Source organism: Clarias gariepinus, chromosome 14 (genome assembly GCF_024256425.1).
Source record: "Clarias gariepinus isolate MV-2021 ecotype Netherlands chromosome 14, CGAR_prim_01v2, whole genome shotgun sequence".
Classification (NCBI taxonomy): Eukaryota; Metazoa; Chordata; class Actinopteri; order Siluriformes; family Clariidae; genus Clarias; species Clarias gariepinus.
The window spans coordinates 4351105-4367016 of record NC_071113.1 but is presented as its reverse complement, the minus strand read 5'-3'; the positions used below and the strand labels follow the sequence as shown (position 1 = coordinate 4367016).

At 47.4% G+C, this 15912-nt stretch overlaps 18 non-coding genes across 18 annotated transcripts; all 18 read right to left on the bottom strand.

Moving 5' to 3' along the window:
* Positions 1-413: 413 nt before the first annotated feature.
* On the bottom strand, positions 414-495 carry trnal-aag (transfer RNA leucine (anticodon AAG)). The gene has a single exon. It is a non-coding gene; the product is annotated as a tRNA-Leu (tRNA).
* Positions 496-851: 356 nt separating this feature from the next.
* trnas-gcu (transfer RNA serine (anticodon GCU)) lies at positions 852-933 on the bottom strand. The gene has a single exon. It is a non-coding gene; the product is annotated as a tRNA-Ser (tRNA).
* Positions 934-2068: 1135 nt separating this feature from the next.
* Positions 2069-2150, bottom strand: trnal-aag (transfer RNA leucine (anticodon AAG)). Its single transcript has one exon. It is a non-coding gene; the product is annotated as a tRNA-Leu (tRNA).
* Positions 2151-3721: 1571 nt separating this feature from the next.
* Positions 3722-3803, bottom strand: trnal-aag (transfer RNA leucine (anticodon AAG)). Its single transcript has one exon. It is a non-coding gene; the product is annotated as a tRNA-Leu (tRNA).
* A 1572-nt stretch (positions 3804-5375) lies between these two features.
* Positions 5376-5457, bottom strand: trnal-aag (transfer RNA leucine (anticodon AAG)). The gene has a single exon. It is a non-coding gene; the product is annotated as a tRNA-Leu (tRNA).
* Positions 5458-5813: 356 nt separating this feature from the next.
* Positions 5814-5895, bottom strand: trnas-gcu (transfer RNA serine (anticodon GCU)). The gene has a single exon. It is a non-coding gene; the product is annotated as a tRNA-Ser (tRNA).
* A 1136-nt stretch (positions 5896-7031) lies between these two features.
* Positions 7032-7113, bottom strand: trnal-aag (transfer RNA leucine (anticodon AAG)). The gene has a single exon. It is a non-coding gene; the product is annotated as a tRNA-Leu (tRNA).
* Positions 7114-7469: 356 nt separating this feature from the next.
* trnas-gcu (transfer RNA serine (anticodon GCU)) lies at positions 7470-7551 on the bottom strand. The gene has a single exon. It is a non-coding gene; the product is annotated as a tRNA-Ser (tRNA).
* Positions 7552-8687: 1136 nt separating this feature from the next.
* trnal-aag (transfer RNA leucine (anticodon AAG)) lies at positions 8688-8769 on the bottom strand. The gene has a single exon. It is a non-coding gene; the product is annotated as a tRNA-Leu (tRNA).
* Positions 8770-9125: 356 nt separating this feature from the next.
* Positions 9126-9207, bottom strand: trnas-gcu (transfer RNA serine (anticodon GCU)). Its single transcript has one exon. It is a non-coding gene; the product is annotated as a tRNA-Ser (tRNA).
* A 1135-nt stretch (positions 9208-10342) lies between these two features.
* On the bottom strand, positions 10343-10424 carry trnal-aag (transfer RNA leucine (anticodon AAG)). The gene has a single exon. It is a non-coding gene; the product is annotated as a tRNA-Leu (tRNA).
* Positions 10425-10780: 356 nt separating this feature from the next.
* Positions 10781-10862, bottom strand: trnas-gcu (transfer RNA serine (anticodon GCU)). Its single transcript has one exon. It is a non-coding gene; the product is annotated as a tRNA-Ser (tRNA).
* A 1135-nt stretch (positions 10863-11997) lies between these two features.
* Positions 11998-12079, bottom strand: trnal-aag (transfer RNA leucine (anticodon AAG)). Its single transcript has one exon. It is a non-coding gene; the product is annotated as a tRNA-Leu (tRNA).
* Positions 12080-12435: 356 nt separating this feature from the next.
* On the bottom strand, positions 12436-12517 carry trnas-gcu (transfer RNA serine (anticodon GCU)). Its single transcript has one exon. It is a non-coding gene; the product is annotated as a tRNA-Ser (tRNA).
* A 1135-nt stretch (positions 12518-13652) lies between these two features.
* Positions 13653-13734, bottom strand: trnal-aag (transfer RNA leucine (anticodon AAG)). The gene has a single exon. It is a non-coding gene; the product is annotated as a tRNA-Leu (tRNA).
* A 356-nt stretch (positions 13735-14090) lies between these two features.
* On the bottom strand, positions 14091-14172 carry trnas-gcu (transfer RNA serine (anticodon GCU)). Its single transcript has one exon. It is a non-coding gene; the product is annotated as a tRNA-Ser (tRNA).
* Positions 14173-15307: 1135 nt separating this feature from the next.
* trnal-aag (transfer RNA leucine (anticodon AAG)) lies at positions 15308-15389 on the bottom strand. The gene has a single exon. It is a non-coding gene; the product is annotated as a tRNA-Leu (tRNA).
* A 356-nt stretch (positions 15390-15745) lies between these two features.
* Positions 15746-15827, bottom strand: trnas-gcu (transfer RNA serine (anticodon GCU)). The gene has a single exon. It is a non-coding gene; the product is annotated as a tRNA-Ser (tRNA).
* Positions 15828-15912: the final 85 nt, after the last annotated feature.

Genomic DNA, 15912 nt, shown 5'->3' with positions numbered 1-15912 from the left:
GTGAGTTGTAGTTACAGGTGGAGCATTAAAGCATGGGAGCCTAGAGCTGTTTAAATCCTTTCGGAAGAATGACATTACAAACCCCACAATAGGCTCCCTGGCAATGGTGGGCTTGGAAAGCATGCCTTTTGGTAGACTGGACTCAAAATCCCAAAGGGGCTTGTGAGGGGATATCAGAGTTAAGCTGTTGATTGAGACATTCCAAGGGAGAACAAGGAAAGCAGGCATGACCACGAAAAACAGCTGTGGTGAGGCTAACGATCCTTTAGCATAAGCCGGGCTGCAGAAGCTATCGAAACACTTTGATGAAGAGAGCTAGCGCATGAGCATTCCAGGAGAAATACCGCTGGAAGTGACCCATTTAGTGACCTTCGGCCAACTGTCAATGCAGAAGTCGAATCAAAAGCAGGTCCTGGCAGCGGTGGGATTCGAACCCACGCCTCCGAAGAGACTGGAGCCTTAATCCAGCGCCTTAGACCGCTCGGCCACGCTACCAACAGATGAAGGAATCGACCATGGAAAATCACAAAAGAAAGAGAGCGAACGTGCAAAGATTAGGCAATAATGGCTGCCCTTCGTTCATTACCAAAATTGGTTGAGCACGCTCTTGTTGATGACAAAAGAATCCATACCTACATGGGTTATGCACAGTGGATCGACTGTCAACTGCCTTAAATCTCATGTTGACATAGTTCAAACAGATGAACCTGGGAGCAAAAGGCGCATGACCAGTGCTACGTGTCTCCAGTCAGGCTCATGGACCTGTGTAAAAGCGCTGCTTGTAGGTCTTCTTGACGAAAAAGACACTGCAATAGCGTGAGGCATTCTAGGAACCGCCTAAAACACACAAGCGACGAAGGTGGGATTCGAACCCACGCGTGCAGAGCACAATGGATTAGCAGTCCATCGCCTTAACCTCTCGGCCACCTCGTCGAAAGCAATGAACATCCTCACACATTTTGTAACGGACAGCGGAATATCTTGAAGTTTTTTTTTTTCTTATCAACTCCATGTATGTCTGAGAGCATGGCATCCAAGTTTCATCCCAGAGCCCACTGAATTTGAAGTGCTCGCATTAAACTCTTGGCCACCAAGTACAGCGCTTCCAGCGTTTAAGACAAATTCTGGAAAGATCATTTCTTTTCTTTTTTTTGAGCAAACTAGATGACTCATTCTCTCATTCAACATGTGTATGCCTTGTGGCATGTGGTGTGCTTTAACAGGAAGTGAATTGAGTGGATGCGGAGAGGCGCTGCAAACTTGACAGAGAACAGGATCATTTCTTCGTCGAGCTGACCGTTTCCCAATCTTTGGTGGCGAAGTTTCCATTAGGCCCATACCCCGCCCTGTTCAGACGAGCTAGGTAGCTTTTTCGAACAACTATAATGCTTTGTAACTGGAGATGTGAACAGCCTCGTGAAAAGGGAGCAAGTTTTGAGACGCTCTGTAAGCAGCATGCTCCATGTTGGCTGACTGTCTGAGGTACTCCATGGAAACCACGGGAGCTGCTTGGTGAGGCACAGCATGAAAACATGGGACGCACGAGCTACCTGAAGACTTGGGAGACAAGCCACGCAAGGCAGGATTGCCTCCTACATTTGACACCCTGACAGCAGCTTCGATCTGTTTGAATCATTTGGTAAGTGCTATTTGTTGTGAGTTGTAGTTACAGGTGGAGCATTAAAGCATGGGAGCCTAGAGCTGTTTAAATCCTTTCGGAAGAATGACATTACAAACCCCACAATAGGCTCCCTGGCAATGGTGGGCTTGGAAAGCATGCCTTTTGGTAGACTGGACTCAAAATCCCAAAGGGGCTTGTGAGGGGATATCAGAGTTAAGCTGTTGATTGAGACATTCCAAGGGAGAACAAGGAAAGCAGGCATGACCACGAAAAACAGCTGTGGTGAGGCTAACGATCCTTTAGCATAAGCCGGGCTGCAGAAGCTATCGAAACACTTTGATGAAGAGAGCTAGCGCATGAGCATTCCAGGAGAAATACCGCTGGAAGTGACCCATTTAGTGACCTTCGGCCAACTGTCAATGCAGAAGTCGAATCAAAAGCAGGTCCTGGCAGCGGTGGGATTCGAACCCACGCCTCCGAAGAGACTGGAGCCTTAATCCAGCGCCTTAGACCGCTCGGCCACGCTACCAACAGATGAAGGAAGCGACCATGGAAAATCACAAAAGAAAGAGAGCGAACGTGCAAAGATTAGGCAATAATGGCTGCCCTTCGTTCATTACCAAAATTGGTTGAGCACGCTCTTGTTGATGACAAAAGAATCCATACCTACATGGGTTATGCACAGTGGATCGACTGTCAACTGCCTTAAATCTCATGTTGACATAGTTCAAACAGATGAACCTGGGAGCAAAAGGCGCATGACCAGTGCTACGTGTCTCCAGTCAGGCTCATGGACCTGTGTAAAAGCGCTGCTTGTAGGTCTTCTTGACGAAAAAGACACTGCAATAGCGTGAGGCATTCTAGGAACCGGCTAAAACACACAAGCGACGAAGGTGGGATTCGAACCCACGCGTGCAGAGCACAATGGATTAGCAGTCCATCGCCTTAATCTCTCGGCCACCTCGTCGAAAGTAATGAACATCCTCACACATTTTGTAAGGGACAGCGGAATATCTTGAAGTTTTTTTTTTTTTTATCAACTCTATGCATGTCTGAGAGCATGGCATCCAAGTTTCATCCCAGAGCCCACTGAATTTGAAGTGCTCGCATTAAACTCTTGGCCACCAAGTACAGCGCTTCCAGCGTTTAAGACAAATTCTGGAAAGATCATTTCTTTTCTTTTTTTGAGCAAACTAGATGACTCATTCTCTCATTCAACATGTGTATGCCTTGTGGCATGTGGTGTGCTTTAACAGGAAGTGAATTGAGTGGATGCGGAGAGGCGCTGCAAACTTGACAGAGAACAGGATCATTTCTTCGTCGAGCTGACCGTTTCCCAATCTTTGGTGGCGAAGTTTCGATTAGGCCCATACCCGCCCTGTTCAGACGAGCTAGGTAGCTTTTTCGAACAACTATAATGCTTTGTAACTGGAGATGTGAACAGCCTCGTGAAAAGGGAGCAAGTTTTGAGACGCTCTGTAAGCAGCATGCTCCATGTTGGCTGACTGTCTGAGGTACTCCATGGAAACCACGGGAGCTGCTTGGTGAGGCACAGCATGAAAACATGGGACGCACGAGCTACCTGAAGACTTGGGAGACAAGCCACGCAAGGCAGGATTGCCTCCTACATTTGACACCCTGACAGCAGCTTCGATCTGTTTGAATCATTTGGTAAGTGCTATTTGTTGTGAGTTGTAGTTACAGGTGGAGCATTAAAGCATGGGAGCCTAGAGCTGTTTAAATCCTTTCGGAAGAATGACATTACAAACCCCACAATAGGCTCCCTGGCAATGGTGGGCTTGGAAAGCATGCCTTTTGGTAGACTGGACTCAAAATCCCAAAGGGGCTTGTGAGGGGATATCAGAGTTAAGCTGTTGATTGAGACATTCCAAGGGAGAACAAGGAAAGCAGGCATGACCACGAAAAACAGCTGTGGTGAGGCTAACGATCCTTTAGCATAAGCCGGGCTGCAGAAGCTATCGAAACACTTTGATGAAGAGAGCTAGCGCATGAGCATTCCAGGAGAAATACCGCTGGAAGTGACCCATTTAGTGACCTTCGGCCAACTGTCAATGCAGAAGTCGAATCAAAAGCAGGTCCTGGCAGCGGTGGGATTCGAACCCACGCCTCCGAAGAGACTGGAGCCTTAATCCAGCGCCTTAGACCGCTCGGCCACGCTACCAACAGATGAAGGAAGCGACCATGGAAAATCACAAAATAAAGAGAGCGAACGTTCAAAGATTAGGCAATAATGGCTGCCCTTCGTTCATTACCAAAATTGGTTGAGCACGCTCTTGTTGATGACAAAAGAATCCATACCTACATGGGTTATGCACAGTGGATCGACTGTCAACTGCCTTAAATCTCATGTTGACATAGTTCAAACAGATGAACCTGGGAGCAAAAGGCGCATGACCAGTGCTACGTGTCTCCAGTCAGGCTCATGGACCTGTGTAAAAGCGCTGCTTGTAGGTCTTCTTGACGAAAAAGACACTGCAATAGCGTGAGGCATTCTAGGAACCGCCTAAAACACACAAGCGACGAAGGTGGGATTCGAACCCACGCGTGCAGAGCACAATGGATTAGCAGTCCATCGCCTTAATCTCTCGGCCACCTCGTCGAAAGCAATGAACATCCTCACACATTTTGTAAGGGACAGCGGAATATCTTGAAGTTTTTTTTTTTCTTATCAACTCTATGCATGTCTGAGAGCATGGCATCCAAGTTTCATCCCAGAGCCCACTGAATTTGAAGTGCTCGCATTAAACTCTTGGCCACCAAGTACAGCGCTTCCAGCGTTTAAGACAAATTCTGGAAAGATCATTTCTTTTCTTTTTTTTGAGCAAACTAGATGACTCATTCTCTCATTCAACATGTGTATGCCTTGTGGCATGTGGTGTGCTTTAACAGGAAGTGAATTGAGTGGATGCGGAGAGGCGCTGCAAACTTGACAGAGAACAGGATCATTTCTTCGTCGAGCTGACCGTTTCCCAATCTTTGGTGGCGAAGTTTCGATTAGGCCCATACCCGCCCTGTTCAGACGAGCTAGGTAGCTTTTTCGAACAACTATAATGCTTTGTAACTGGAGATGTGAACAGCCTCGTGAAAAGGGAGCAAGTTTTGAGACGCTCTGTAAGCAGCATGCTCCATGTTGGCTGACTGTCTGAGGTACTCCATGGAAACCACGGGAGCTGCTTGGTGAGGCACAGCATGAAAACATGGGACGCACGAGCTACCTGAAGACTTGGGAGACAAGCCACGCAAGGCAGGATTGCCTCCTACATTTGACACCCTGACAGCAGCTTCGATCTGTTTGAATCATTTGGTAAGTGCTATTTGTTGTGAGTTGTAGTTACAGGTGGAGCATTAAAGCATGGGAGCCTAGAGCTGTTTAAATCCTTTCGGAAGAATGACATTACAAACCCCACAATAGGCTCCCTGGCAATGGTGGGCTTGGAAAGCATGCCTTTTGGTAGACTGGACTCAAAATCCCAAAGGGGCTTGTGAGGGGATATCAGAGTTAAGCTGTTGATTGAGACATTCCAAGGGAGAACAAGGAAAGCAGGCATGACCACGAAAAACAGCTGTGGTGAGGCTAACGATCCTTTAGCATAAGCCGGGCTGCAGAAGCTATCGAAACACTTTGATGAAGAGAGCTAGCGCATGAGCATTCCAGGAGAAATACCGCTGGAAGTGACCCATTTAGTGACCTTCGGCCAACTGTCAATGCAGAAGTCGAATCAAAAGCAGGTCCTGGCAGCGGTGGGATTCGAACCCACGCCTCCGAAGAGACTGGAGCCTTAATCCAGCGCCTTAGACCGCTCGGCCACGCTACCAACAGATGAAGGAAGCGACCATGGAAAATCACAAAATAAAGAGAGCGAACGTGCAAAGATTAGGCAATAATGGCTGCCCTTCGTTCATTACCAAAATTGGTTGAGCACGCTCTTGTTGATGACAAAAGAATCCATACCTACATGGGTTATGCACAGTGGATCGACTGTCAACTGCCTTAAATCTCATGTTGACATAGTTCAAACAGATGAACCTGGGAGCAAAAGGCGCATGACCAGTGCTACGTGTCTCCAGTCAGGCTCATGGACCTGTGTAAAAGCGCTGCTTGTAGGTCTTCTTGACGAAAAAGACACTGCAATAGCGTGAGGCATTCTAGGAACCGGCTAAAACACACAAGCGACGAAGGTGGGATTCGAACCCACGCGTGCAGAGCACAATGGATTAGCAGTCCATCGCCTTAACCTCTCGGCCACCTCGTCGAAAGCAATGAACATCCTCACACATTTTGTAAGGGACAGCGGAATATCTTGAAGTTTTTTTTTTTTTTTATCAACTCTATGCATGTCTGAGAGCATGGCATCCAAGTTTCATCCCAGAGCCCACTGAATTTGAAGTGCTCGCATTAAACTCTTGGCCACCAAGTACAGCGCTTCCAGCGTTTAAGACAAATTCTGGAAAGATCATTTCTTTTCTTTTTTTTGAGCAAACTAGATGACTCATTCTCTCATTCAACATGTGTATGCCTTGTGGCATGTGGTGTGCTTTAACAGGAAGTGAATTGAGTGGATGCGGAGAGGCGCTGCAAACTTGACAGAGAACAGGATAATTTCTTCGTCGAGCTGACCGTTTCCCAATCTTTGGTGGCGAAGTTTCGATTAGGCCCATACCCCGCCCTGTTCAGACGAGCTAGGTAGCTTTTTCGAACAACTATAATGCTTTGTAACTGGAGATGTGAACAGCCTCGTGAAAAGGGAGCAAGTTTTGAGACGCTCTGTAAGCAGCATGCTCCATGTTGGCTGACTGTCTGAGGTACTCCATGGAAACCACGGGAGCTGCTTGGTGAGGCACAGCATGAAAACATGGGACGCACGAGCTACCTGAAGACTTGGGAGACAAGCCACGCAAGGCAGGATTGCCTCCTACATTTGACACCCTGACAGCAGCTTCGATCTGTTTGAATCATTTGGTAAGTGCTATTTGTTGTGAGTTGTAGTTACAGGTGGAGCATTAAAGCATGGGAGCCTAGAGCTGTTTAAATCCTTTCGGAAGAATGACATTACAAACCCCACAATAGGCTCCCTGGCAATGGTGGGCTTGGAAAGCATGCCTTTTGGTAGACTGGACTCAAAATCCCAAAGGGGCTTGTGAGGGGATATCAGAGTTAAGCTGTTGATTGAGACATTCCAAGGGAGAACAAGGAAAGCAGGCATGACCACGAAAAACAGCTGTGGTGAGGCTAACGATCCTTTAGCATAAGCCGGGCTGCAGAAGCTATCGAAACACTTTGATGAAGAGAGCTAGCGCATGAGCATTCCAGGAGAAATACCGCTGGAAGTGACCCATTTAGTGACCTTCGGCCAACTGTCAATGCAGAAGTCGAATCAAAAGCAGGTCCTGGCAGCGGTGGGATTCGAACCCACGCCTCCGAAGAGACTGGAGCCTTAATCCAGCGCCTTAGACCGCTCGGCCACGCTACCAACAGATGAAGGAAGCGACCATGGAAAATCACAAAATAAAGAGAGCGAACGTGCAAAGATTAGGCAATAATGGCTGCCCTTCGTTCATTACCAAAATTGGTTGAGCACGCTCTTGTTGATGACAAAAGAATCCATACCTACATGGGTTATGCACAGTGGATCGACTGTCAACTGCCTTAAATCTCATGTTGACATAGTTCAAACAGATGAACCTGGGAGCAAAAGGCGCATGACCAGTGCTACGTGTCTCCAGTCAGGCTCATGGACCTGTGTAAAAGCGCTGCTTGTAGGTCTTCTTGACGAAAAAGACACTGCAATAGCGTGAGGCATTCTAGGAACCGGCTAAAACACACAAGCGACGAAGGTGGGATTCGAACCCACGCGTGCAGAGCACAATGGATTAGCAGTCCATCGCCTTAACCTCTCGGCCACCTCGTCGAAAGCAATGAACATCCTCACACATTTTGTAAGGGACAGCGGAATATCTTGAAGTTTTTTTTTTTTTTTATCAACTCTATGCATGTCTGAGAGCATGGCATCCAAGTTTCATCCCAGAGCCCACTGAATTTGAAGTGCTCGCATTAAACTCTTGGCCACCAAGTACAGCGCTTCCAGCGTTTAAGACAAATTCTGGAAAGATCATTTCTTTTCTTTTTTTTGAGCAAACTAGATGACTCATTCTCTCATTCAACATGTGTATGCCTTGTGGCATGTGGTGTGCTTTAACAGGAAGTGAATTGAGTGGATGCGGAGAGGCGCTGCAAACTTGACAGAGAACAGGATAATTTCTTCGTCGAGCTGACCGTTTCCCAATCTTTGGTGGCGAAGTTTCGATTAGGCCCATACCCCGCCCTGTTCAGACGAGCTAGGTAGCTTTTTCGAACAACTATAATGCTTTGTAACTGGAGATGTGAACAGCCTCGTGAAAAGGGAGCAAGTTTTGAGACGCTCTGTAAGCAGCATGCTCCATGTTGGCTGACTGTCTGAGGTACTCCATGGAAACCACGGGAGCTGCTTGGTGAGGCACAGCATGAAAACATGGGACGCACGAGCTACCTGAAGACTTGGGAGACAAGCCACGCAAGGCAGGATTGCCTCCTACATTTGACACCCTGACAGCAGCTTCGATCTGTTTGAATCATTTGGTAAGTGCTATTTGTTGTGAGTTGTAGTTACAGGTGGAGCATTAAAGCATGGGAGCCTAGAGCTGTTTAAATCCTTTCGGAAGAATGACATTACAAACCCCACAATAGGCTCCCTGGCAATGGTGGGCTTGGAAAGCATGCCTTTTGGTAGACTGGACTCAAAATCCCAAAGGGGCTTGTGAGGGGATATCAGAGTTAAGCTGTTGATTGAGACATTCCAAGGGAGAACAAGGAAAGCAGGCATGACCACGAAAAACAGCTGTGGTGAGGCTAACGATCCTTTAGCATAAGCCGGGCTGCAGAAGCTATCGAAACACTTTGATGAAGAGAGCTAGCGCATGAGCATTCCAGGAGAAATACCGCTGGAAGTGACCCATTTAGTGACCTTCGGCCAACTGTCAATGCAGAAGTCGAATCAAAAGCAGGTCCTGGCAGCGGTGGGATTCGAACCCACGCCTCCGAAGAGACTGGAGCCTTAATCCAGCGCCTTAGACCGCTCGGCCACGCTACCAACAGATGAAGGAAGCGACCATGGAAAATCACAAAATAAAGAGAGCGAACGTGCAAAGATTAGGCAATAATGGCTGCCCTTCGTTCATTACCAAAATTGGTTGAGCACGCTCTTGTTGATGACAAAAGAATCCATACCTACATGGGTTATGCACAGTGGATCGACTGTCAACTGCCTTAAATCTCATGTTGACATAGTTCAAACAGATGAACCTGGGAGCAAAAGGCGCATGACCAGTGCTACGTGTCTCCAGTCAGGCTCATGGACCTGTGTAAAAGCGCTGCTTGTAGGTCTTCTTGACGAAAAAGACACTGCAATAGCGTGAGGCATTCTAGGAACCGGCTAAAACACACAAGCGACGAAGGTGGGATTCGAACCCACGCGTGCAGAGCACAATGGATTAGCAGTCCATCGCCTTAACCTCTCGGCCACCTCGTCGAAAGCAATGAACATCCTCACACATTTTGTAAGGGACAGCGGAATATCTTGAAGTTTTTTTTTTTCTTATCAACTCCATGCATGTCTGAGAGCATGGCATCCAAGTTTCATCCCAGAGCCCACTGAATTTGAAGTGCTCGCATTAAACTCTTGGCCACCAAGTACAGCGCTTCCAGCGTTTAAGACAAATTCTGGAAAGATCATTTTTTTTCTTTTTTTTGAGCAAACTAGATGACTCATTCTCTCATTCAACATGTGTATGCCTTGTGGCATGTGGTGTGCTTTAACAGGAAGTGAATTGAGTGGATGCGGAGAGGCGCTGCAAACTTGACAGAGAACAGGATCATTTCTTCGTCGAGCTGACCGTTTCCCAATCTTTGGTGGCGAAGTTTCCATTAGGCCCATACCCCGCCCTGTTCAGACGAGCTAGGTAGCTTTTTCGAACAACTATAATGCTTTGTAACTGGAGATGTGAACAGCCTCGTGAAAAGGGAGCAAGTTTTGAGACGCTCTGTAAGCAGCATGCTCCATGTTGGCTGACTGTCTGAGGTACTCCATGGAAACCACGGGAGCTGCTTGGTGAGGCACAGCATGAAAACATGGGACGCACGAGCTACCTGAAGACTTGGGAGACAAGCCACGCAAGGCAGGATTGCCTCCTACATTTGACACCCTGACAGCAGCTTCGATCTGTTTGAATCATTTGGTAAGTGCTATTTGTTGTGAGTTGTAGTTACAGGTGGAGCATTAAAGCATGGGAGCCTAGAGCTGTTTAAATCCTTTCGGAAGAATGACATTACAAACCCCACAATAGGCTCCCTGGCAATGGTGGGCTTGGAAAGCATGCCTTTTGGTAGACTGGACTCAAAATCCCAAAGGGGCTTGTGAGGGGATATCAGAGTTAAGCTGTTGATTGAGACATTCCAAGGGAGAACAAGGAAAGCAGGCATGACCACGAAAAACAGCTGTGGTGAGGCTAACGATCCTTTAGCATAAGCCGGGCTGCAGAAGCTATCGAAACACTTTGATGAAGAGAGCTAGCGCATGAGCATTCCAGGAGAAATACCGCTGGAAGTGACCCATTTAGTGACCTTCGGCCAACTGTCAATGCAGAAGTCGAATCAAAAGCAGGTCCTGGCAGCAGTGGGATTCGAACCCACGCCTCCGAAGAGACTGGAGCCTTAATCCAGCGCCTTAGACCGCTCGGCCACGCTACCAACAGATGAAGGAAGCGACCATGGAAAATCACAAAATAAAGAGAGCGAACGTGCAAAGATTAGGCAATAATGGCTGCCCTTCGTTCATTACCAAAATTGGTTGAGCACGCTCTTGTTGATGACAAAAGAATCCATACCTACATGGGTTATGCACAGTGGATCGACTGTCAACTGCCTTAAATCTCATGTTGACATAGTTCAAACAGATGAACCTGGGAGCAAAAGGCGCATGACCAGTGCTACGTGTCTCCAGTCAGGCTCATGGACCTGTGTAAAAGCGCTGCTTGTAGGTCTTCTTGACGAAAAAGACACTGCAATAGCGTGAGGCATTCTAGGAACCGGCTAAAACACACAAGCGACGAAGGTGGGATTCGAACCCACGCGTGCAGAGCACAATGGATTAGCAGTCCATCGCCTTAACCTCTCGGCCACCTCGTCAAAAGCAATGAACATCCTCACACATTTTGTAAGGGACAGCGGAATATCTTGAAGTTTTTTTTTTTCTTATCAACTCCATGCATGTCTGAGAGCATGGCATCCAAGTTTCATCCCAGAGCCCACTGAATTTGAAGTGCTCGCATTAAACTCTTGGCCACCAAGTACAGCGCTTCCAGCGTTTAAGACAAATTCTGGAAAGATCATTTTTTTTCTTTTTTTTGAGCAAACTAGATGACTCATTCTCTCATTCAACATGTGTATGCCTTGTGGCATGTGGTGTGCTTTAACAGGAAGTGAATTGAGTGGATGCGGAGAGGCGCTGCAAACTTGACAGAGAACAGGATCATTTCTTCGTCGAGCTGACCGTTTCCCAATCTTTGGTGGCGAAGTTTCCATTAGGCCCATACCCCGCCCTGTTCAGACGAGCTAGGTAGCTTTTTCGAACAACTATAATGCTTTGTAACTGGAGATGTGAACAGCCTCGTGAAAAGGGAGCAAGTTTTGAGACGCTCTGTAAGCAGCATGCTCCATGTTGGCTGACTGTCTGAGGTACTCCATGGAAACCACGGGAGCTGCTTGGTGAGGCACAGCATGAAAACATGGGACGCACGAGCTACCTGAAGACTTGGGAGACAAGCCACGCAAGGCAGGATTGCCTCCTACATTTGACACCCTGACAGCAGCTTCGATCTGTTTGAATCATTTGGTAAGTGCTATTTGTTGTGAGTTGTAGTTACAGGTGGAGCATTAAAGCATGGGAGCCTAGAGCTGTTTAAATCCTTTCGGAAGAATGACATTACAAACCCCACAATAGGCTCCCTGGCAATGGTGGGCTTGGAAAGCATGCCTTTTGGTAGACTGGACTCAAAATCCCAAAGGGGCTTGTGAGGGGATATCAGAGTTAAGCTGTTGATTGAGACATTCCAAGGGAGAACAAGGAAAGCAGGCATGACCACGAAAAACAGCTGTGGTGAGGCTAACGATCCTTTAGCATAAGCCGGGCTGCAGAAGCTATCGAAACACTTTGATGAAGAGAGCTAGCGCATGAGCATTCCAGGAGAAATACCGCTGGAAGTGACCCATTTAGTGACCTTCGGCCAACTGTCAATGCAGAAGTCGAATCAAAAGCAGGTCCTGGCAGCGGTGGGATTCGAACCCACGCCTCCGAAGAGACTGGAGCCTTAATCCAGCGCCTTAGACCGCTCGGCCACGCTACCAACAGATGAAGGAAGCGACCATGGAAAATCACAAAATAAAGAGAGCGAACGTGCAAAGATTAGGCAATAATGGCTGCCCTTCGTTCATTACCAAAATTGGTTGAGCACGCTCTTGTTGATGACAAAAGAATCCATACCTACATGGGTTATGCACAGTGGATCGACTGTCAACTGCCTTAAATCTCATGTTGACATAGTTCAAACAGATGAACCTGGGAGCAAAAGGCGCATGACCAGTGCTACGTGTCTCCAGTCAGGCTCATGGACCTGTGTAAAAGCGCTGCTTGTAGGTCTTCTTGACGAAAAAGACACTGCAATAGCGTGAGGCATTCTAGGAACCGGCTAAAACACACAAGCGACGAAGGTGGGATTCGAACCCACGCGTGCAGAGCACAATGGATTAGCAGTCCATCGCCTTAACCTCTCGGCCACCTCGTCGAAAGCAATGAACATCCTCACACATTTTGTAACGGACAGCGGAATATCTTGAAGTTTTTTTTTTTCTTATCAACTCTATGCATGTCTGAGAGCATGGCATCCAAGTTTCATCCCAGAGCCCACTGAATTTGAAGTGCTCGCATTAAACTCTTGGCCACCAAGTACAGCGCTTCCAGCGTTTAAGACAAATTCTGGAAAGATCATTTCTTTTCTTTTTTTTGAGCAAACTAGATGACTCATTCTCTCATTCAACATGTGTATGCCTTGTGGCATGTGGTGTGCTTTAACAGGAAGTGAATTGAGTGGATGCGGAGAGGCGCTGCAAACTTGACAGAGAACAGGATCATTTCTTCGTCGAGCTGACCGTTTCCCAATCTTTGGTGGCGAAGTTTCGATTAGGCCCATACCCCGCCCTGTTCAGACGAGCTAGGTAGCTTTTTCGAACAACTATAATGCTTTGTAACTGGAGATGTGAACAGCCTCGTGAAAAGGGAGCAAGTTTTGAGACGCTCTGTAAGCAGCATGCTCCATGTTGGCTGACTGTCTGAGGTACTCCATGGAAACCACGGGAGCTGCTTGGTGAGGCACAGCATGAAAACATGGGACGCACGAGCTACCTGAAGACTTGGGAGACAAGCCACGCAAGGCAGGATTGCCTCCTACATTTGACACCCTGACAGCAGCTTCGATCTGTTTGAATCATTTGGTAAGTGCTATTTGTTGTGAGTTGTAGTTACAGGTGGAGCATTAAAGCATGGGAGCCTAGAGCTGTTTAAATCCTTTCGGAAGAATGACATTACAAACCCCACAATAGGCTCCCTGGCAATGGTGGACTTGGAAAGCATGCCTTTTGGTAGACTGGACTCAAAATCCCAAAGGGGCTTGTGAGGGGATATCAGAGTTAAGCTGTTGATTGAGACATTCCAAGGGAGAACAAGGAAAGCAGGCATGACCACGAAAAACAGCTGTGGTGAGGCTAACGATCCTTTAGCATAAGCCGGGCTGCAGAAGCTATCGAAACACTTTGATGAAGAGAGCTAGCGCATGAGCATTCCAGGAGAAATACCGCTGGAAGTGACCCATTTAGTGACCTTCGGCCAACTGTCAATGCAGAAGTCGAATCAAAAGCAGGTCCTGGCAGCGGTGGGATTCGAACCCACGCCTCCGAAGAGACTGGAGCCTTAATCCAGCGCCTTAGACCGCTCGGCCACGCTACCAACAGATGAAGGAAGCGACCATGGAAAATCACAAAATAAAGAGAGCGAACGTGCAAAGATTAGGCAATAATGGCTGCCCTTCGTTCATTACCAAAATTGGTTGAGCACGCTCTTGTTGATGACAAAAGAATCCATACCTACATGGGTTATGCACAGTGGATCGACTGTCAACTGCCTTAAATCTCATGTTGACATAGTTCAAACAGATGAACCTGGGAGCAAAAGGCGCATGACCAGTGCTACGTGTCTCCAGTCAGGCTCATGGACCTGTGTAAAAGCGCTGCTTGTAGGTCTTCTTGACGAAAAAGACACTGCAATAGCGTGAGGCATTCTAGGAACCGCCTAAAACACACAAGCGACGAAGGTGGGATTCGAACCCACGCGTGCAGAGCACAATGGATTAGCAGTCCATCGCCTTAACCTCTCGGCCACCTCGTCGAAAGCAATGAACATCCTCACACATTTTGTAAGGGACAGCGGAATATCTTGAAGTTTTTTTTTTTCTTATCAACTCCATGCATGTCTGAGAGCATGGCATCCAAGTTTCATCCCAGAGCCCACTGAATTTGAAGTGCTCGCATTAAACTCTTGGCCACCAAGTACAGCGCTTCCAGCGTTTAAGACAAATTCTGGAAAGATCATTTTTTTTCTTTTTTTTGAGCAAACTAGATGACTCATTCTCTCATTCAACATGTGTATGCCTTGTGGCATGTGGTGTGCTTTAACAGGAAGTGAATTGAGTGGATGCGGAGAGGCGCTGCAAACTTGACAGAGAACAGGATCATTTCTTCGTCGAGCTGACCGTTTCCCAATCTTTGGTGGCGAAGTTTCCATTAGGCCCATACCCCGCCCTGTTCAGACGAGCTAGGTAGCTTTTTCGAACAACTATAATGCTTTGTAACTGGAGATGTGAACAGCCTCGTGAAAAGGGAGCAAGTTTTGAGACGCTCTGTAAGCAGCATGCTCCATGTTGGCTGACTGTCTGAGGTACTCCATGGAAACCACGGGAGCTGCTTGGTGAGGCACAGCATGAAAACATGGGACGCACGAGCTACCTGAAGACTTGGGAGACAAGCCACGCAAGGCAGGATTGCCTCCTACATTTGACACCCTGACAGCAGCTTCGATCTGTTTGAATCATTTGGTAAGTGCTATTTGTTGTGAGTTGTAGTTACAGGTGGAGCATTAAAGCATGGGAGCCTAGAGCTGTTTAAATCCTTTCGGAAGAATGACATTACAAACCCCACAATAGGCTCCCTGGCAATGGTGGGCTTGGAAAGCATGCCTTTTGGTAGACTGGACTCAAAATCCCAAAGGGGCTTGTGAGGGGATATCAGAGTTAAGCTGTTGATTGAGACATTCCAAGGGAGAACAAGGAAAGCAGGCATGACCACGAAAAACAGCTGTGGTGAGGCTAACGATCCTTTAGCATAAGCCGGGCTGCAGAAGCTATCGAAACACTTTGATGAAGAGAGCTAGCGCATGAGCATTCCAGGAGAAATACCGCTGGAAGTGACCCATTTAGTGACCTTCGGCCAACTGTCAATGCAGTAGTCGAATCAAAAGCAGGTCCTGGCAGCAGTGGGATTTAAACCCACGCCTCCGAAGAGACTGGAGCCTTAATCCAGCACCTTAGACCGCTCGGCCACGCTACCAACAGATTAAGGAAGTGACCATGGAAAATCACAAAAGAAAAAGAGCGAACGTGCAAAGATTAGGCAATAATGGCTGCCCTTCGTTCATTTCCAAAATTGGTTGGACACGCTCTTGTTGATGACAAAAGAATCCATACCTACATGGGTTATGCACAGTGGATCGACTGTCAACTGCCTTAAATCTCATGTTGACATAGTTCAAACAGATGAACCTGGGAGCAAAAGGCGCATGACCAGAGCTACGTGTCTCCAGTCAGGCTCATGGACCTGTGTAAAAGCGCTGCTTGTAGGTCTTCTTGACAAAAAAGACACTGCAATAGCGTGAGGCATTCTAGGAACCGCCTAAAACACACAAGCGATGAAGGTGGGATTCGAACCCACGCGTGCAGAGCACAATGGATTAGCAGTCCATCGCCTTAACCTCTCGGCCACCTCATCGAAAGCAATGAACATCCTCACACATTTTGTAAGGGACAGCGGAATATCTTGAAGTTGTTTTTTTTTTCTTATCAACTCCATGCAT